Here is a 22,878-nt window from a genome sequence, read left to right on the forward strand (position 1 = left end):
ACGCTTCTCTGGAAGATGACATCCAGGAGTGTCCATGTTTACATAGAGTCCCTCCCATCTGCCATCAGAGACCATTACTCAGCCCTCTGTCATGCACTTAGGGAAGCAGGATCATCTGCACAATGATCCTGCCTCTGCAAACTTTGGTGCATTTACAATCACTCAAAAGGGGGCGGAGACTCCCAGATAGTATTTATAGGTGCCTAAGGGCTGCCTACTTCCAAGGCCACAATGCACCAGGATTGGACAAAGACCAGACTTTTAAGTCCCTCTTCGTTAACAACCTCCACAACAGTGTGTGGATCGATGTCGCCCTTTTCTGCAGGACCAAAACCCCACCATGAAAGACCTCCGCAAACATGCGCAGATGGTGTGGGAGCTGCACCACCGTTCAGGTGAAAACTATGATGGTGATGCAGGTGTCCTGAGGTCTCAGGTGAGGAGAGGTAAGTCTAAAAACCGAGGCTGAGGTCAGACTCAAAACAACTGGGATGCAGATGTCCCACAGTGGATTAAAACCTGCATCAGAGTGGTGAAGCAGCACCTGAACCCGCCTGGTAAGAAGGGACCTGGCTCCCCCTGACCGCATGACTTGGCCCCTCCCCTCCGCACACAAAGTTCATTTTGGCAGGAGGAGGAGATCCAGGAGGTGAAAGAGGCCCATTTGACATTCTTGGGTAATCTTGGCTATGCCAACCACAGATACACTTCAGTGGTGGTAGGGGTTGTTGACACTCTCTCACTGCTTGGTACTGGGTCAGAAATCCCCCTCATGTGTTCAGACACCTTCGCACGGGTTGCTAGAACCACGCTTGCGCATGCCACTTAAGGAAAGCCACTTCAGGTGGAAGAGTGTAGCATAAACAACCGAGGCTTCACTCAGGACTTGCACCACATCACTCAATGTGTCTGGGTCAACAGCTTTGCAGGACATGTCAGCGACGCATCCCATCCACGTCACTGATCTGGACACAGAAGAACTGCTTATTGGTCAGGACATCCTAAACCGACTCGCTGCCACCAAACGGCGCCTTTGGTCCCAAGTCGTCAGCCCGACTCCCATTGGCTAAGAACTAGGCCACCCAGCTTCTAACAGCAATCGTTCAGCCAACCCACGGGTCCAAAATCTGACACCTGGTCAGATTAAAGTGACCGCATTTCCACCTTTAGAGATGTTAACTGACAGTTCATTCCACAATCTTGAACTAATTCTCATCTCATTGACAATCTGCCTTCGTCCCTCACCAGCGACGACACGCATGACACAACTCTCCTCATTTCCACAACCAAAACCATCACCAGCGCTCACCATGTTAACCTTGAACAGGTTCTTCAGGGTACAAAACCGAGCACCGAAGGTGACATGGTTGTGCACGCTCCAATGACTCAACCAGAGAATACAGACATTTCAGGTAAACAGACCATGTCTGTACCAGAAGAACCTTATTCAGGCTTCGAGTCAAAGACCGAGCAACGCTCTGCTGAGGCTCGCACTTTACCACAACAGAAACAAGGAGATGCATTTGTATGAGGAGGTCTCCCGCGATTATCACACGATCTTCGCAAGGGACTCGCACAAAAAGGGGGGGGGGGGGAGTCACAGACATCCACCCAGTGCGCGTCCCCACTGACTTCGAGGCACTGCCATCTTCTGAAACCCAGTACATACCCTTTCTAGCTGACGGGGTCAAGCGGTCCTGGTTCACTGGTTTGAAACAGCCTGCGCTCCAATCTCACACCTTCCCTGTTATTCAAGATTGTTATATCTAAAGAGAAACATAAATCAATTTAAATAACACTTTTTTTGGCATTAACTATTTCCAGTTTAGCTGGTGGTGGCCCAATGTCATTATTATTTGATAAATAACCAATTTATTCTAATGAATAATTTTTCATAAATAAATTATTTTTGATAAAATGTTGCTCCGTGCTCTTGTTTATCTTCCAACATGTGAGATGTTGTTGATGAATACACAGCACAGTTCCACAGTAACCAATGTGTTTTACACAGCCACTGTTCTTTGTGTCAACATGTAGGTCCAGAACACAACTAAAGACGATGTCTCTAGACATCCAGAAGACTTCCTCAGAAGAGCCTGAATGAAAGTTTTTTGAGACGTCTTTCCTGACGTCCATATTGACGTCTGGTCTGGCCGTCACTGAAAATACGTTTCAAAAGAAACAGAACACGTCATCAGTCTACCACGGGACATACACAGAGAGTCAGTTTAGTATTACCATTAACATGCATTTAATTGGACTATGGAAGAAAACCAGAGAACCCTGAGGAAACACATGCACACACAAGTTAATTCCACAAACACCTCCAGGTGGATTTAAATCCACGATTTTCTGTCTGTAGCCATTGAGACAATTTGACCATTGTAATTGATAGAGCTGATAAAACCTTTATTTGGTATATAGTTGTAATCTCAATATGAAAGGTTGTAGAAATTAATCATGCCCAAAAACTCCTGCAGGGCCTTAACCGAGGCTGGACGAGGGAAATCTGTCACCGCTTGCACCTTAGAAGGCAATGGAATGGCACCCTGAGTTGAAATACGATGACCCAAAAAGTCAATCACAGGCAGACCAAACTGGCACTTAGCAGGGTTGACAATTAGGCCATGTTCCTCAAGGCCAGACCTGGGCATTTTAAGGCCCGCGGGCCAAATGCGGCCCGTGACCCGATTCTGACCGGCCCGCGAAAGGTTGCTTAGAATTAAGAAAACAAAAGCTTCTTTCGAATTTTAATGTGTGGACTAAAACCATCGGCTCTATAAATTAAAACGGAAATGCTTTTACTTTGAAGCCTGTTTATTTATGTACAGTGTACGTAACCTACGTACGTCGTATACGTAACCCGTAAAACAAGTCAATCAGTGCATGCAAGAGATGTCGGTGGAGAATCAAAAATGGTGGTGTTGCGGGCGCCGCCATACTTATTTACCGGTTGCCGCCATTTTGAAAATATGCGTACCGGAAGTGACGTTTACTGTAGCGACATACAGGAAGTGACGTATCAGACCCCGCGGAACATCGGGAATTACGTTTTCGGAGGCCCACCCACCGGAAGTGACGTTGGAGGACCCACTCGCCGGAAAAAAACTGTGCGCTGCGCTTCAAACGCACATTTGTTCCCATTGCATTGTTTTCTTCACACGTGTACTCGAAGCTCAACAGAGTAAAGGATTGTCTTCTGCTAAGGTAAATAATTGCATTTTTTTCTATGTGTAAAGTATCAGCCTGCACTAATAAGAACGAAATAGTAGGTGGAGTTATACCAGTATTTAGAGACTATGTTTATACTCGCACTGGAAGACCGGAGCCAGATCAGCTTCACAACCTTCCATGAGGGAACAGATATGTTCATCTCTCCCCAACTGTGTCAGTCTGTCCACATATCTGCTGCTTTATTTCTCCGTCCAGACAACTCACAGTTTACTGTGTGCCTTCACTTATCACTCCTGCTAACTGCAGTTTCATCACAACATTTAGTTGCGTTTACGTCCTAAATGGCTGAATTTTGTCACGTGGGTGAAAAGCCTCAAAACGGTGTGCATCAGCCTGCACTAATAAGTAGGACATGGTTGATAGGTGTCATTATATCAGTATTAGTGAGAGGAAGAGTCGTTGTATGTTGGGAGCAATTCAAGTAAGATCAGCTCAAAGTTTATGTTGCTCTTTTTTTATCTTTGTTCCATGTGTTGGTTTATTTAGACCCGTACTGGTATTTTTTATCATACTGCATTACTGGATTTTTACAACCTGACTGGGATTTCTGTGTTATTATCAGAGCATCCAAATTAGAGAAAGTTTAATGGTTGTGAGGGAGATTGAATATCTTATATATAACATACTGCAATGAATCACTTGGATGCTTGTCAGTTTGCAATCATCAATGAGAGATCAGTACATTTGAACAAATACTAATGATTCTGATTTAAATATTTTTTCAGACGCAGTGTTCAATCAGAATGTCACGTCATCGTAGCAGCGAATGCGTGGGCATGGAGCATTCATATGCACACCCAACAATGCACACAGCATCTGTGCTGACCACGGATCCAGAGACCGTAAAGGAATTGAGTGTCGCATGTCTGCATGCAGAACACTCCTATGACTCATCAATCAAGTTTGAGATTTTTTATGTAACATAAGCTCAGTTTGTTTATTTTTATTCGTCTGTATTGCAACAGATCTTCGAGATGCTGAAAGAGATGGAGGAGGTCATGGAAATCAAGAAGGGGGACCTGAGACTCATCGATTACATTTTTGATGTTATGCTTCCAGAATTAAGATGATCAATCAATGGAGGACATCATAGAAGTAGTGGTCAATATTTTGTGTCTTTTGAAACCTATCTGCATGCACCTTGTCCATCTTTTTCAGATCATCATCAACATCCTGATGGCTGAAGGTCACACAAGGCTTCAAGCACAGGTCATCATAGCCAGTGGGAGAAAGTTCTAGCAAGCTCCTGTCGTCTGTGCTCTCATCCTCCCTGCCGGATGTCTATCAATATAGTGGTTTGAAGTCTCCTGTCCCAATTTTCAGAGTGTATCTTTTATCTATCTGTCTGTCCTCTCCTCTATCCTCTCACCCTAACCGGCCAGCAGAATGCCTCCACCTCTGAGTCTGGTTTCTGCAAAGATTTCTTCCTGTTAGAGGGACTTTTTCCCTTTCCACAGTCGCTCACGCTTGCTCATGTGGATTTGTTTGGTTTTGTCTTTAAAAGTGCTTTTAATATATAATAAAGAACAATGACGTGATTCATGGATGGTTTTATTCTTTTAAAGTTGTCAGAGGTACTTTTTGAAGGTTTGTCATGGACATTTACTCTGAAGTAACTACAGTTACTCTCCATTTTTGTAGTTAGTTTTGCTTAATGCACCACACATTGTCACTGCATGAATGAAGAAGGCAGATCAGTTTAGTAGCTGAACTCTACAGATGTGGTTCCAGCTGCAGTGTCTTGTTGAAATAGGTTCAGAGAGATATTGAATATGGAATATGATGGGGGGGGGGATTCTCCCTCTTCAATCCACTTGGCTCTGGACCTTATAAACACTCTGAGCTCTATTCACATAATATCTACCTGGATGTTTCTCCAGTGTTCTTGTGCTTCTTCAAACTGAACATGATCCATGAAACCGTGACGTAACTGAAGCAGTGACATCAGTTGTCCTTTTAAATATGGCGGCGACCACAAACACGCATGGCGGCGGCCAAAAACAAGTATGTCGGTGCCCATAAGCCACCATTGTGATACCGCACTGGCGAGGTTTGCGTTTTGAGAGTAGTATGGCGCTGACCGTGAGTAATAATGGCGGCGTCCACAAACAAGCATGTCAGCGGCCGTACACCGCCATTTTTATACCGCACTGGCGAGGTTTCAAGTCTGGAGGAGCACGGTTGCATTGCGGATCATGTTCTCTTGCCTCCCACCGACAGTGACGCTGTAATTGTGCGTCGGAACAAAACATATTGCATGTAGTACTGCCTCCCACCAACAGTGGCGCTGGGGTGGTGATTCGGATCAAAATGGCCAAACAAGATGGCGGCGGTGGATTCCCCACCGACGGCTTCTCAGTGCATGTGATTGTCGCCCCTCAATGATATGCGGGCACGTCAAGAAAAGAAAGGTGGATGCTGAAGGCCGAAATTTCAAGAAGATTTGGAGCACTAAATATTTGTTTACTGAAGTCGGTGGTAAACCCGTCTGTTTAGTTTGTGGAGAGCACGTCGCCGTGTTTAAGGAGTACAATGTGAGTCGGCATTATGAGACAAAACACGCGGAGAAATACAGACACTTGGCGGAGGCTGAGAGAGCGCGAATATCAGAAGACTTGCTAGCAAAGCTAGCAAAACAACAAGGCTGTTTTAGCAAACTACACACAGCCCGGGATGCAGCGACCAAGACCAGCTTCGTCATATCCCACAAAATCGCTAAAAACAGCAAGCCGTTCTCGGATTGGCGAGTTTGTGAAAGAGTGCTTGGTGGGCTCTGCCGCGCTAATATGCCCTGAGAATAAAGAAGCATTTGAAAAAGTCCCGCTGTCCAGGCGAACCGTCACCAGAAGGGTGGAAGGAATCGCGGAGAATCTCGAATGTCAGCTCAAAAGTGGAGTTGAAAGTTTTGACTTTTTCTCTTTGGCTTTGGATGAGAGCTGTGGTGTCCGTGACACTGCCCAGTTACTGGTGTTTCTCCGGGGAATAAGGCAGGACTTCAAGATTACGGAGGAGCTGGCAGCATTGAGGTCAATAAAAGGAACGACAACGGGAAACGATCTGTTCAAGGAGGTCGATGCATGCATGGTCAAGCTTGGACTGAAATGGGACCAACTGGTAGGCGTTACTACTGATGGTTGTCCGAATATGACAGGAAAACATGTCGGACTTTTGAAACAGATCCAAGATAAAGTGACTGAACTCGGCACAGAGCATCATTTAGTGTTGATACATTGTATTATACATCAGCATGTACTGTGCAGGTCTGTGCTAAAACTTAACCATGTTATTGATGTTGTAACAAAAACGGTTAACTTTATCAGGGCACGAGCATTAAATCACAGGCAGTTTGTTGCACTTTTAGAGGAGCATGAGAATGAACATGGTGACATCATGTACCACACAGCTGTCAGATGGCTCAGTCTGGGCAAAGTGCTCAAAAGATTTTGGGACCTGAAAACAGAGATTCAAGAGTTTTGTGAGATGAAAGGCAAAAACATCCCCGAGCTTTCAGATATGAACTGGATGGCAGATTTTGCATTTGCTGTTGATGTGACGGCACTGATGAATGAACTGAGCACTAAACTGCAAGGCAAGGGCCTTTTCGTTCATGACATGCATAACCTGGTGAAGGCTTTTATGAGAAAGTTGCTGTTTCTTTCAAGTCAACTACAGAACAACACTCTCACTCACATGCAAACCCTTAAAGAAGTCAGACCATCAGCTAATCATCTCTGCAGGTACTCATCCATGTTAGGAGATTTGCATGGTGAGTTTTTAAGGCGATTTGATGATTGTAAAAACATTGAGGATGAAATGCACCTGGTTTCCTCTCCCTTTGCCTGCAGAGTAGATGATGCACCCAGTGATGTTCAGCTGGAGCTCATTGACCTGCAGTCTGACACAGTACTGGCAGAGCACTTTAAGTCAGCATCACTGCTGGAGTTCTACTCATCTCTTAAGGAGGAGAACTTTCCAAACATGAGGAGACATGCTCAGAAGATGTTGGTTCTGTTTGGATCTACCTACATATGTGAACAAACATTCTCAGTAATGAAGTTTACCAAATCCAGGTTCAGATCCTCTCTTACTGATGATCATCTGTCAGCTGTGCTTCGCATCTCCACCTCAGACATTCAACCTGACTTTGATGCACTCGTTAAAGGGCAGCAAAGGCTAGATTTCTCTCACTGAACAAGAAAATACCCAAATGTGTGTTCACTATTACTTTTTGTCTGCACAGCTTGGCAGTTTGACAATCATAATGTGACATATCTTGTTAATGATATTTGGCATACAAAGACATTGTGATGTCTTAATAGAAAAAAGTGTTTTTGGTTAATGTAATTAAAAAAAGAGTTACAAATGTTTCATGTTTACAATTGTTTTGAATAACTGCACTGAATAAAATTTTTTTTTGTTAAAATAACCCTCACTTTCTCTTTACCTAATAATAACACAGACACTTACCAGCATGTGTAAACAATGCCATTTACTGCTTTCAATTTAGAAATAAAATTCATATGCAGAATAGAGTTTAAACTTTTGGCAAGGCCCTCCACAATATTTTCTGCTTCTCATTTGGCCCCTTCGGAAAAATAATTGCCCACCCCTGCTCAAGGCGCTGAAAAACTTGCTTTAGGTGTGAAAAATGCTCCTCAACTGAAGAACTAGCCACCAAGATGTCGTCCAGGTAAACAGAAACGAAAGCGAGGTCGCGCAGCACAGAGTCCATCAACCTCTGAAAAGCCGTGCCTCTACTCTTGCCTGGCCATAATAAAACATAAAAAAATGACAAGAAAGAATAGAAAGTGTCATCTGCTCAGTGTATTGACACATCTTATACACAGCAGACACAAATTGCACTTAGCAAGTTTTGAACTATCAAAACTCAGTAACCAATCAGGTGTCTAACATTGATTTTTTTTTTTTAGAGAATCAAAACCACAATACAAATAAAGCTTTCAATTTCTATTCAAGAAAATGTGCCCATCTTTTCTAAAACTCTCTCTCTCTCTCTCTCTCACTCTCTCTCTCTCTCTCTCTCTCTCTCTCTCTCTCTCTCTCTCTCTCTCTCTCTCTCTCTCACCCCGTTTCCTCATTAGTTTTAATGTTGGTTTTTTTCCAGAATAAATGTGAATGTTTGATGAGAGGCTGTATCTGGCAGCATGAATCACTCATTGAGTAAAAAGAAAAAAGTGATGGCACGTGTCGCCCCAATTAATCCCTAAAACACAAGAGCCTCTAAACGTATTGAGAACAGGTAGGAAGCATATTACGAGCTAATAAAACTAGTAAACAGAGTCCATGTGTGTATCAGTGAAAGTGAGCAGGTTTTATGTTTCTATGTTTCTTCAGGTGAGATGTCCAGTTCCTGGATGTTCACAGCACTTTCACTTCTGGGAGACATAGTTTGCATTGTACAGAGAGGTTAAGAGATTTCTCCGACTTTAAAACACAGTGATGAAAGCAACTGTCTGCAGAATCCATGGCAAAGCATGGATTGTCAGCCTGAAAGCGTCGGGAAGTGTCGCAATGCCAGTGCATGGCGCATGTGACAGCTGCATTTCTAGTTTATTCCATCTGATTTCTACTGTAATCCTGCTCAGTAATCCCAGTTTTTATCGAGCATACCTGTAACGAGATTACACATTTTTTTATGTACTGTAACAGATTACAGTTATATGTTTTTTGTATCCTAATTATGTAACACTGTTACATGTATTCCATGACTACCCAACCCTGGTTGCACCTAAACATGTGATACACACTCAGACCTTACTGAGACTTACTAAACTAAAGTTTTCTAGCTGTGCAATGACTTGAAGTAAAGCTCTGGTAAACAAGCTGCATGTAATGATGTTCATGTAGGTACAAACAGCCAGAAGAGTCTTTAGAGCCAGAAGTGGACAGACGAAATCACCTTGTACTGCAGGTGACAGGAGGAGCAGCAAGGTGGGCGAGATACAGGTTCTGGGAGATTCCCACAACACACTGTAGACAAAAGAAAAGTGTTAAATGCACAGGTTCCACAAGTTGAGAGACTCTTAAGATCAACACCAGGAGACACCAGATCACTTTGATTGATTGTGAGGACAACACACACGGAGTGAGGTGGTATTGAAAGGCTAATTGCAGGAGGAAAGGTTTGTTTTGTAGAATGGGTCTCTTGTATTAAATTCAATGTAATTTGGATCAAATGTCTTTGTTATTTTAAAAGCATGTTTTGTTGTGATATGTAATTTAATTTAATCACAATAACCAGCCAAAGTATTTTCTATGTTTACTACGTTTAAAACTAAATGATCAACCATCTCAACAGTCATTGGTGGACATTTAATGTATATTTCATCACCTGAAGAGTCCAACTTTGCTTTACATCTTTAACTTATATACAAGTGAAATCACAGCTCTAAGTTCTTGTTACTGAATAGTCCCTAAACGGCTCACCTGTCTCTGGCTGTGAGGCCCTGTCCGGAGGGATGGATGAGCCCGATGAAACGTGGGATCAGCCGTTGGTGGAGATTTCCACTCAACCCTTTGAAGCGCTGCTCCCACGTTCCTCCACTTGGACCATGGTTTAATCGAGGAAAATCATGTCACACTGAAAGAACAATTCTGTCATTTCATTTTTGAGTGTACTTTTTTAAGATAGAGCTTCTCAGGCTGGTTTAATCAAGTAAAATCATGTTACTGTCTTAAAGGTGTACAGGAGGATTTTCTTTTTCCGGGTGGATCATCAAGACTATTGGTACTCCCAACTGTCAATCATTCTGGTGATATATTACGCAAGGCCGTCGTATGTGCTCGTCCCCAGGTAGCGTGGATCTATTAGTTTTCACTTTCTGCGCATGCGCGCTTTCAGGTGTATATGGTGAGCTGCGCCTTCAGCGAGCTCGCAGTTCTCACCGGGTACTTTGAAAATGGCAGAGGGTCACAAAAGAGAAAAAGTGTCTTCGAAGTGTATGAGAAGAAGAGAAAGGCTTCGGAAGAGAGAAACAAGACCAGAGTGTTTTTGGGAGATTCTTTCACACGATGGCGTGCGCTGAAAGCCCAGGTTGGGCTTCCCACTGATGCTTCAGTCGCGAAGTTTCTACTCGACAGGTAAAGTTTGGCATTCTATTTGGAGAAATCCATTTCAAATCACTTCCAGTAAAAGTTATCTATGTCTATATTGTAACTTTCCAGGGTTGATTAGTGGAAAAAGTTCAAATCTTCTTGTAAAGTGAGCTTGTGTAAGCGATGCTGACTTGTGACTTGTAAACAGTGCGTGCACGAGGAGAACTGGGCTCGTTCATGTCTCTCGCACACGTTTTAGTAGGCGTTCCATCTCGGGAGCAGGTAGAGCTTTGCGTGCATTTTTCAAAAGGTGGAGAGGGCGGTTCTTTCCTAAAATTCGGGAAAATCCTACTGTACTCCTTTAAGATAGAGCTGCTCAGGCTGGTTTAATTGAGAAAAAAATCATGTTATTTTCTTAAGATAGAGCTGCTCAGGCTGGTTTAATCTAGACAAATTGTGTTACTGCCTTTAGATAGAGCTGATCAGGCTGGTTTGATCTAGAAAATCACATTACTGTCTTTAGATAGAGCTGATCAGGCTGGTTTGATTTAGAAAATCACGTTACTGTCTCTAGATGGTGCTGCTCAGGCTGGTTTGATTTAGAAAATCACGTTACTGTCTCTAGATGGAGCTGCTCAGGCTGGTTTAATAAAAAAAAAAAAAACTGACTTTAGGTAGAGATGCTTAGTGTTGGAATTCGTTCCTGTGTTCCCCTGAATTCCTGCTTGTTCGTTTGATCCGGGAGAGGCAGGAACAGAGTTAATTTCTTCAATAGTGAATTTAATAATCACACAAACAAGAGATTACAAAAATACATATATCAGATTACATAATACGAGCTCAGACCGTTCTTCCTTGCAGACCCAAGTGTGCAGGCCAGGTTTACAATGAAGAAGGGCACAACTGCAACACGTGGTTCATATTTATACATTTGCATACACCACCTCAACCTCACATTGGTCGGTTCCTCGTGATGTATGCGTTGCTATAGTGAATTTGCTATTCCTTTGTTCCCAAAACTGCTTCAAACTGGTTCTTCTCAGAGCTTGACGTTCTGTGGGACAAAGTGACCTCTTATCTGTTGATCCAATCTTACCTTGACCATGTTTTTGCAAGTAGAGCACTGAGGAGACATCGCCAACCAACTTGGAATGTCCCTGAACATGGATTTATAGCTGTGTTTTCCCAACTTGGGCAGTGGGAGAAACCCCAGTAGTGTAGAAACACAACTGAATACAATATGTCCAGTTGTCACACAGAAAACAAATGTTCAACCACTATATTCCTTCAATTCCCCTTTTGACCTCTGACCACAGAGGTCAATAATTAGTGTCAATACAGTATGAGGCACTCTTCGTATAATAGAGGTCATATGTAAGCAAAATCAACAATCATATACTCAAATAGCAACATACAAAACTTTTAAACGGTGGTGACTCCCCCTTGAACTGCAACCTTGTCGTGGTGGGGGAGTTTGAGCACCCGAATGACCCTCGGAGCTATGTTGTCGGGGGACTTGCCCCTCCTGTGGGCCCACCACCTACAGAGGCTGCCGTAGGGGTTGGGTGCATTGTGGATTGGGGGGCAGTCGACGGCAGAGGCCTCGACGACCCGATCCCCGGCCACAGAATCTGGCTATTGGGACATGGAATGTGACCTCGCTGGGGGGGAAGGAGCCCGAGCTTGTGAGGGAGGCTGAGAGATACCGTCTAGATATAGTCGGGCTCGCCTCCACTTACAGCTTGGACTCCGGAACCCAGCTCCTCGACGGGGGCTGGATACTCCACTGCTCTGGAGTTGCCCTCTCTCTCTGGAGTTGCCCTGTCTCTCGGCTGGCCTGGGAACGCCTTGGGGTGCCACCGGAAGAGCTGAAGGAAGTGTCTGGGGTGAGGGAAGTCTGAGCAGAGTTGCCTCCGCGACGCGGCCCCGGATAAGCGGCAGAAAATGGATGGATGGATGGATGGACTTGGCACGTCACATGAACAGAGAGGAGCGCTATTTCACCTCCTCCCTTGCTGCCGTCTACTTCTCTGTGTTCTTCTTACTTCGGTGTACAGGGATTATTCCGCCCTTTGACGTGTGGAGCTGTCTCCTGGATCAGCCAATCCAGGGGCAACTTGCTTCAGATGGATGGAGGTCTCCTGAAGAGTGCGATGTGGTTCTCCCGCCAGAGTACACTGCGACAGATGGCACCGCATTGTTCCTCTTTTATCCAGGGTTCGACTAACGGCCGGACCCTCCTCTCCAGTACCCTGGAATAGACTTTCCTGGGGAGCCTTTGTCACTCAGCCGAACAGCGTGAGACGTCCTCTCGACGACCTTAAATCGACCCGTTCACCTGGGCTCGGACCACTTCCTCTTTATCACCCTGAGAAGTACCCAGGGGCTGGTGTTGAGGATCTCAGCCGAGTCCCCCCTGGCTGCCGGTCCCGGCAACATGTGCAGAGAAACGAGATTCCAGACATCTCAAAACTGCGTTGTCACATCTCTCACCTGAACATAGATTTTTCTCTTGTATAGATTTGACTAATGCTTTTTTCTGTCTGCCACTGGCGGATCAGGTGAAACCACTGCAAACAGGTCCGACTTATTGCCGCCAATGCAAACCAAACTCCTGTTCCGGGAATACAAAGACCGAACAGCGCTTAACAAAGGGCCCCGGACTCCATGCTCCCGGAGCACCCCCCCACAGGATGTCTCAGGGGACGCGGTCGAACGCCTTCTCAAGATCCAGAAAACACATGTGGACTGGTTGGGCAAACTCCCATGAACCCTCAAGCAGCTGGTGGAGGGTATAGAGCTGGTCCAGTGTTACACGACCAGAATGAAAACCGCATTATTCCTCTTGGATCCAAGGTTTGACTAACGGCCGGACCCTCCACTCCAGTACACTGGAATAGACTTTCCTGGGGAGGCTGAGGAGTGTGATCCCTCTGTAGTTGGAACACACCCTCCGATCCCCCTCCTTGAAGAGAGGGACCACGACCCCATTCTGCCTGTCCAGAGGTACCGTCCCCGCGTCACGCGATGTTGCAGGGATGAAGGGCCCCGGACTCCATGCTCCCGGAGCATGGAGTCGGTTTGCCAGAATTTCCTCGGGGCAGACCGAAAGTCCTCTTCCATGGCCTCTCCAAACTCCTCCCAGACCCGAGTTATTGCCTCCACCACAGCCATGAACTATGGGTCATGACCGAAAGAACGAGATCCCGGATATAAGCGGTTGAAGTGAGCTTCCTGCGTAGGGTGGCTGAGCGCACCCTTAGAGATAGGATGAGGAGCTTGAGAGTTGGTTTTTAGAATAAAGTTTGTATTTTACTAGACCATAGTCGTACTTTCACTATTCAAGTTTAAACATGAAGTGTTTATCAGGTTGAAGCAGTTTCATTATGCTGGATTTGACTGCTTATGGTCTTCTCATCAGTTGTGGCCGAAAAAATGCTTCAGACGAGATACTGAGTGTGTTTTTAGAATAAAGTTTGTATTTCACGAAACATACTAAACTCTCACTATTCAACTTTTAAATGATGGACATAGTAGTTGCAAGCACTTTCAAACAATTATATTTAGTGGAGTAACTGCTATTTTCATTTCATCAGGAGTGGCCGAAATGATGCTCCACACGGGATATAGAGTAATTTTGGAAGAAACTTTTTATTTCCTTAGAACAAACTAGTACTTTCTCAATTCAAGTTTAAACATGATGGACTTAGCAGTTGCAAGTACTTTCAACCAATTATATTTAGTGGAGTAACTGCTATTTTCATTTCATTAGGAGTGGCCGAAATGATGCTCCACACGGGATATAGAGTAATTTTGGAAGAAAGTTTTTATTTCATTAGAACAAACTAGTACTTTCTCAATTCAAGTTTAAACATGATGGACTTAGCAGTTGCAAGTACTTTCAACCAATTATATTTAGTGGAGTAACTGCTAATTTCATTTCATTAGGAGTGGCCGAAATGATGCTCCACACGGGATATAGAGTAATTTTGGAAGAAAGTTTTTATTTCATTAGAACAAACTAGTACTTTCTCAATTCAAGTTAAAATGATGTGTTTATCAGGTTCAAGCAGTTTCAACCAGTTGTATTGGTGGAGCAACTGCTATTTTCATTTCATCAGTAGTGGCCGAAATGATGCTCCACACGAGATATAGAGTGATTTTGGAATAAAGTTTTTATTTCATTAGAACAAACTAGTACTTTCTCAATTCAAGGTTAAATGATGTGTTTATCAGGTTCAAGCAGTTTCAACCAGTTTTATTTAGTGGAGTAACTGCTATTTTCATTTCATCAGTAGTGGCCGAAATGATGCTCCTCACGGGATATAGAGTGATTTTGGAATAAAGTTTTTATTTCATTAGAACAAACTAGTACTTTCTCAATTCAAGGTTAAATGATGTGTTTATCAGGTTCACGCAGTTTCAACCAGTTTTATTTAGTGGAGTAACTGCTATTTTCATTTCATTAGGAGTGGCCGAAATGATGCTCCACACGAGATATAGAGTGATTTTGGAATAAAGTTTTTATTTCATTAGAACAAACTAGTACTTTCTCAATTCAAGGTTAAATGATGTGTTTATCAGGTTCAAGCAGTTTCAACCAGTTTTATTTAGTGGAGTAACTGTTATTTTCATTTCATCAGTAGTGGCCGAAATGATGCTCCACACGGGATATAGAGTGATTTTGGAATAAAGTTTTTATTTCATTAGAACAAACTAGTACTTTCTCAATTCAAGGATAAACATGATGGACATAGCAGTTGCAAGCACTTTCAAACAATTATATTTAGTGGAGTAACTGCTATTTTCATTTCATCAGGAGTGGCCGAAATGATGCTCCACACGGGATATAGAGTAATTTTGGAATAAAGTTTTTATTTCCTTAGAACAAACTAGTACTTTCTCAATTCAAGTTTAAACATGATGGACTTAGCAGTTGCAAGCACTTTCAACCAATTATATTTAGTGGAGTAACTGCTATTTTCATTTCATTAGGAGTGGCCGAAATGATGCTCCACACGGGATATAGAGTAATTTTGGAAGAAAGTTTTTATTTCATTAGAACAAACTAGTACTTTCTCAATTCAAGTTAAAATGATGTGTTTATCAGGTTCAAGCAGTTTCAACCAGTTTTATTTAGTGGAGTAACTGCTATTTTCATTTCATTAGGAGTGGCCGAAATGATGCTCCAGACGGGATATAGAGTAATTTTGGAAGAAAGTTTTTATTTCATTAGAACAAACTAGTACTTTCTCAATTCAAGTTAAAATGATGTGTTTATCAGGTTCAAGCAGTTTCAACCAGTTTTATTTAGTGGAGTAACTGCTATTTTCATTTCATCAGGAGTGGCCGAAATGATGCTCCACACGGGATATTGAGTAATTTTGGAATAAAGTTTTTATTTCATTAGAACAAACTAGTACTTTCTCAATTAAAGTTAAAATGATGTGTTTATCAGGTTCAAGCAGTTTCAACCAGTTTTATTTAGTGGAGTAACTGCTATTTTCATTTCATCAGGAGTGGCCGAAATGATGCTCCTCATGGGATATAGAGTGATTTTGGAATAAAGTTTTTATTTCATTAGAACAAACTAGTACTTTGTCAATTCAAGTTTAAATGATGTGTTTATCAGGTTCAAGCAGTTTCAACCAGTTTTATTTAGTGGAGTAACTGCTATTTTCATTTAATCAGTAGTGGCCGAAATGATGCTCCACACGGGATATAGAGTAATTTTGGAAGAAAGTTTTTATTTCCTTAGAGCAAACTGGTACTTTTCAATTCAAGTTTAAACATGAAGTGTTTAGGTTAAAGCAGTTTCAACCTCTTTTATTATGCTGGATTTGACTGTTATGGTCTTTTCATCAGTTGTGGCCGAAAAGATGCTTCAGACGAGATACTGAGTATGTTTTTAGAATAAAGTTTTAATTTCATTAGGACAAACTCGTACTTTCACTATTCAAGTATCTACCCAGATAAATGTACACTAACACAACTATTGCTCACCCAAGGTGCTAAAAACACTGTGTTGCAGTTGCGAGGTTACAATTTGTATAGACTACAGAAGTGAAAGCCACAGGTGCATTAACAACATTTTCGCACTTTTCGAAACACAGCTTTTGCGTGACTCCTACCATGAGTCGTCAGAGACACTGCGTGCTCAGAGCAAAGATACCTCGGGAGCCACATGACCCAGTTGAAGACTGTTGTCGCCGGTCTTCTATGCCTGTCTACACAGGAGAGAAGAAACCTCAACAGCGAGTTGCTATGACACACTGATGGATATCAGTGCTCTCAGCCACACCACCACGTGGTCTCGCAGCTCTTTCACTCCTTTTCAGGAGAAGGAACATTGTCATTTTCCAGCACCTGACAGTGCTATCAGCTCCCTCACTCTCTCCACCGGAGAGAACCAGGATGTTCTAGCTCAGATGACTCTGGTCATTCCGATATCCCAAGGGTACCTGGTCTTTGGACCAGCCAGCTTGAGTCCCTTGCAGAGGACATAGAGCAGTTCGAACCAAACAACCCGGAGATTCGTGTAGCGGACAACCTGGTGGAGGTTGAACGCTGCCTCTTCAACCTGCCTCATCCTTCGTCCCGAGAGAAGCTTACGCTTCTCTGGAAGATGACATCCAGGAGTGTCCATGTTTACATAGAGTCCCTCCCATCTGCCATCAGAGACCATTACTCAGCCCTCTGTCATGCACTTAGGGAAGCAGGATCATCTGCACAATGATCCTGCCTCTGCAAACTTTGGTGCATTTACAATCACTCAAAAGGGGGCGGAGACTCCCAGATAGTATTTATAGGTGCCTAAGGGCTGCCTACTTCCAAGGCCACAATGCACCAGGATTGGACAAAGACCAGACTTTTAAGTCCCTCTTCGTTAACAACCTCCACAACAGTGTGTGGATCGATGTCGCCCTTTTCTGCAGGACCAAAACCCCACCATGAAAGACCTCCGCAAACATGCGCAGATGGTGTGGGAGCTGCACCACCGTTCAGGTGAAAACTATGATGGTGATGCAGGTGTCCTGAGGTCTCAGGTGAGGAGAGGTAAGTCTAAAAACCGAGGCTGAGGTCAGACTCAAAACAACTGGGATGCAGATGTCCCACAGTGGATTAAAACCTGCATCAGAGTGGTGAAGCAGCACCTGAACCCGCCTGGTAAGAAGGGACCTGGCTCCCCCTGACCGCATGACTTGGCCCCTCCCCTCCGCACACAAAGTTCATTTTGGCAGGAGGAGGAGATCCAGGAGGTGAAAGAGGCCCATTTGACATTCTTGGGTAATCTTGGCTATGCCAACCACAGATACACTTCAGTGGTGGTAGGGGTTGTTGACACTCTCTCACTGCTTGGTACTGGGTCAGAAATCCCCCTCATGTGTTCAGACACCTTCGCACGGGTTGCTAGAACCACGCTTGCGCATGCCACTTAAGGAAAGCCACTTCAGGTGGAAGAGTGTAGCATAAACAACCGAGGCTTCACTCAGGACTTGCACCAATGCACTCAATGTGTCTGGGTCAACAGCTTTCCAGGACATGTCAGCGACGCATCCCATCCACGTCACTGATCTGGACACAGAAGAACTGCTTATTGGTCAGGACATCCTAAACCGACTCGCTGCCACCAAACGGCGCCTTTGGTCCCAAGTCGTCAGCCCGACTCCCATTGGCTAAGAACTAGGCCACCCAGCTTCTAACAGCAATCGTTCAGCCAACCCACGGGTCCAAAATCTGACACCTGGTCAGATTAAAGTGACCGCATTTCCACCTTTAGAGATGTTAACTGACAGTTCATTCCACAATCTTGAACTAATTCTCATCTCATTGACAATCTGCCTTCGTCCCTCACCAGCGACGACACGCATGACACAACTCTCCTCATTTCCACAACCAAAACCATCACCAGCGCTCACCATGTTAACCTTGAACAGGTTCTTCAGGGTACAAAACCGAGCACCGAAGGTGACATGGTTGTGCACGCTCCAATGACTCAACCAGAGAATACAGACATTTCAGGTAAACAGACCATGTCTGTACCAGAAGAACCTTATTCAGGCTTCGAGTCAAAGACCGAGCAACGCTCTGCTGAGGCTCGCACTTTACCACAACAGAAACAAGGAGATGCATTTGTATGAGGAGGTCTCCCGCGATTATCACACGATCTTCGCAAGGGACTCGCACAAAAAGTGGGGGGGGAGTCACAGACATCCACCCAGTGCGCGTCCCCACTGACTTCGAGGCACTGCCATCTTCTGAAACCCAGTACATACCCTTTCTAGCTGACGGGGTCAAGCGGTCCTGGTTCACTGGTTTGAAACAGCCTGCGCTCCAATCTCACACCTTCCCTGTTATTCAAGATTGTTATATCTAAAGAGAAACATAAATCAATTTAAATAACACTTTTTTTGGCATTAACTATTTCCAGTTTAGCTGGTGGTGGCCCAATGTCATTATTATTGGATAAATAACCAATTTATTCTAATGAATAATTTTTCATAAATAAATTATTTTTGATAAAATGTTGCTCCGTGCTCTTGTTTATCTTCCAACATGTGAGATGTTGTTGATGAATACACAGCACAGTTCCACAGTAACCAATGTGTTTTACACAGCCACTGTTCTTTGTGTCAACATGTAGGTCCAGAACACAACTAAAGACGATGTCTCTAGACATCCAGAAGACTTCCTCAGAAGAGCCTGAATGAAAGTTTTTTGAGACGTCTCTCCTGAACATTATATTGACGTCTGGTCTGGCCGTCACTGAAAATACGTTTCAAAAGAAACAGAACACGTCATCAGTCTACCACGGGACATACACAGAGAGTCAGTTTAGTATTACCATTAACATGCATTTAATTGGACTATGGAAGAAAACCAGAGAACCCTGAGGAAACACATGCACACACAAGTTAATTCCACAAACACCTCCAGGTGGATTTAAATCCACGATTTTCTGTCTGTAGCCATTGAGACAATTTGACCATTGTAATTGATAGAGCTGATAAAACCTTTATTTGGTATATAGTTGTAATCTCAATATGAAAGGTTGTAGAAATTAATCATGCCCAAAAACTCCTGCAGGGCCTTAACCGAGGCTGGACGAGGGAAATCTGTCACCGCTTGCACCTTAGAAGGCAATGGAATGGCACCCTGAGTTGAAATACGATGACCCAAAAAGTCAATCACAGGCAGACCAAACTGGCACTTAGCAGGGTTGACAATTAGGCCATGTTCCTCAAGGCCAGACCTGGGCATTTTAAGGCCCGCGGGCCAAATGCGGCCCGTGACCCGATTCTGACCGGCCCGCGAAAGGTTGCTTAGAATTAAGAAAACAAAAGCTTCTTTCGAATTTTAATGTGTGGACTAAAACCATCGGCTCTATAAATTAAAACGGAAATGCTTTTACTTTGAAGCCTGTTTATTTATGTACAGTGTACGTAACCTACGTACGTCGTATACGTAACCCGTAAAACAAGTCAATCAGTGCATGCAAGAGATGTCGGTGGAGAATCAAAAATGGTGGTGTTGCGGGCGCCGCCATACTTATTTACCGGTTGCCGCCATTTTGAAAATATGCGTACCGGAAGTGACGTTTACTGTAGCGACATACAGGAAGTGACGTATCAGACCCCGCGGAACATCGGGAATTACGTTTTCGGAGGCCCACCCACCGGAAGTGACGTTGGAGGACCCACTCGCCGGAAAAAAACTGTGCGCTGCGCTTCAAACGCACATTTGTTCCCATTGCATTGTTTTCTTCACACGTGTACTCGAAGCTCAACAGAGTAAAGGATTGTCTTCTGCTAAGGTAAATAATTGCATTTTTTTCTATGTGTAAAGTATCAGCCTGCACTAATAAGAACGAAATAGTAGGTGGAGTTATACCAGTATTTAGAGACTATGTTTATACTCGCACTGGAAGACCGGAGCCAGATCAGCTTCACAACCTTCCATGAGGGAACAGATATGTTCATCTCTCCCCAACTGTGTCAGTCTGTCCACATATCTGCTGCTTTATTTCTCCGTCCAGACAACTCACAGTTTACTGTGTGCCTTCACTTATCACTCCTGCTAACTGCAGTTTCATCACAACATTTAGTTGCGTTTACGTCCTAAATGGCTGAATTTTGTCACGTGGGTGAAAAGCCTCAAAACGGTGTGCATCAGCCTGCACTAATAAGTAGGACATGGTTGATAGGTGTCATTATATCAGTATTAGTGAGAGGAAGAGTCGTTGTATGTTGGGAGCAATTCAAGTAAGATCAGCTCAAAGTTTATGTTGCTCTTTTTTATCTTTGTTCCATGTGTTGGTTTATTTAGACCCGTACTGGTATTTTTTATCATACTGCATTACTGGATTTTTACAACCTGACTGGGATTTCTGTGTTATTATCAGAGCATCCAAATTAGAGAAAGTTTAATGGTTGTGAGGGAGATTGAATATCTTATATATAACATACTGCAATGAATCACTTGGATGCTTGTCAGTTTGCAATCATCAATGAGAGATCAGTACATTTGAACAAATACTAATGATTCTGATTTAAATATTTTTTCAGACGCAGTGTTCAATCAGAATGTCACGTCATCGTAGCAGCGAATGCGTGGGCATGGAGCATTCATATGCACACCCAACAATGCACACAGCATCTGTGCTGACCACGGATCCAGAGACCGTAAAGGAATTGAGTGTCGCATGTCTGCATGCAGAACACTCCTATGACTCATCAATCAAGTTTGAGATTTTTTATGTAACATAAGCTCAGTTTGTTTATTTTTATTCGTCTGTATTGCAACAGATCTTCGAGATGCTGAAAGAGATGGAGGAGGTCATGGAAATCAAGAAGGGGGACCTGAGACTCATCGATTACATTTTTGATGTTATGCTTCCAGAATTAAGATGATCAATCAATGGAGGACATCATAGAAGTAGTGGTCAATATTTTGTGTCTTTTGAAACCTATCTGCATGCACCTTGTCCATCTTTTTCAGATCATCATCAACATCCTGATGGCTGAAGGTCACACAAGGCTTCAAGCACAGGTCATCATAGCCAGTGGGAGAAAGTTCTAGCAAGCTCCTGTCGTCTGTGCTCTCATCCTCCCTGCCGGATGTCTATCAATATAGTGGTTTGAAGTCTCCTGTCCCAATTTTCAGAGTGTATCTTTTATCTATCTGTCTGTCCTCTCCTCTATCCTCTCACCCCAACCGGCCAGCAGAATGCCTCCACCTCTGAGTCTGGTTTCTGCAAAGATTTCTTCCTGTTAGAGGGACTTTTTCCCTTTCCACAGTCGCTCACGCTTGCTTATGTGGATTTGTTTGGTTTTGTCTTTAAAAGTGCTTTTAATATATAATAAAGAACAATGACGTGATTCATGGATGGTTTTATTCTTTTAAAGTTGTCAGAGGTACTTTTTGAAGGTTTGTCATGGACATTTACTCTGAAGTAACTACAGTTACTCTCCATTTTTGTAGTTAGTTTTGCTTAATGCACCACACATTGTCACTGCATGAATGAAGAAGGCAGATCAGTTTAGTAGCTGAACTCTACAGATGTGGTTCCAGCTGCAGTGTCTTGTTGAAATAGGTTCAGAGAGATATTGAATATGGAATATGATGGGGGGGGGGGATTCTCCCTCTTCAATCCACTTGGCTCTGGACCTTATAAACACTCTGAGCTCTATTCACATAATATCTACCTGGATGTTTCTCCAGTGTTCTTGTGCTTCTTCAAACTGAACATGATCCATGAAACCGTGACGTAACTGAAGCAGTGACATCAGTTGTCCTTTTAAATATGGCGGCGACCACAAACACGCATGGCGGCGGCCAAAAACAAGTATGTCGGTGCCCATAAGCCACCATTGTGATACCGCACTGGCGAGGTTTGCGTTTTGAGAGTAGTATGGCGCTGACCGTGAGTAATAATGGCGGCGTCCACAAACAAGCATGTCAGCGGCCGTACACCGCCATTTTTATACCGCACTGGCGAGGTTTCAAGTCTGGAGGAGCACGGTTGCATTGCGGATCATGTTCTCTTGCCTCCCACCGACAGTGACGCTGTAATTGTGCGTCGGAACAAAACATATTGCATGTAGTACTGCCTCCCACCAACAGTGGCGCTGGGGTGGTGATTCGGATCAAAATGGCCGAACAAGATGGCGGCGGTGGATTCCCCACCGACGGCTTCTCAGTGCATGTGATTGTCGCCCCTCAATGATGTACGGGCACGTCAAGAAAAGAAAGGTGGATGCTGAAGGCCGAAATTTCAAGAAGATTTGGAGCACTAAATATTTGTTTACTGAAGTCGGTGGTAAACCCGTCTGTTTAGTTTGTGGAGAGCACGTCGCCGTGTTTAAGGAGTACAATGTGAGTCGGCATTATGAGACAAAACACGCGGAGAAATACAGACACTTGGCGGAGGCTGAGAGAGCGCGAATATCAGAAGACTTGCTAGCAAAGCTAGCAAAACAACAAGGCTGTTTTAGCAAACTACACACAGCCCGGGATGCAGCGACCAAGACCAGCTTCGTCATATCCCACAAAATCGCTAAAAACAGCAAGCCGTTCTCGGATTGGCGA

The sequence above is a fragment of the Blennius ocellaris genome (genome assembly GCF_963422515.1).
Source record: "Blennius ocellaris genome assembly, contig: SUPER_21_unloc_1, whole genome shotgun sequence".
NCBI lineage: Eukaryota > Metazoa > Chordata > Actinopteri > Blenniiformes > Blenniidae > Blennius > Blennius ocellaris.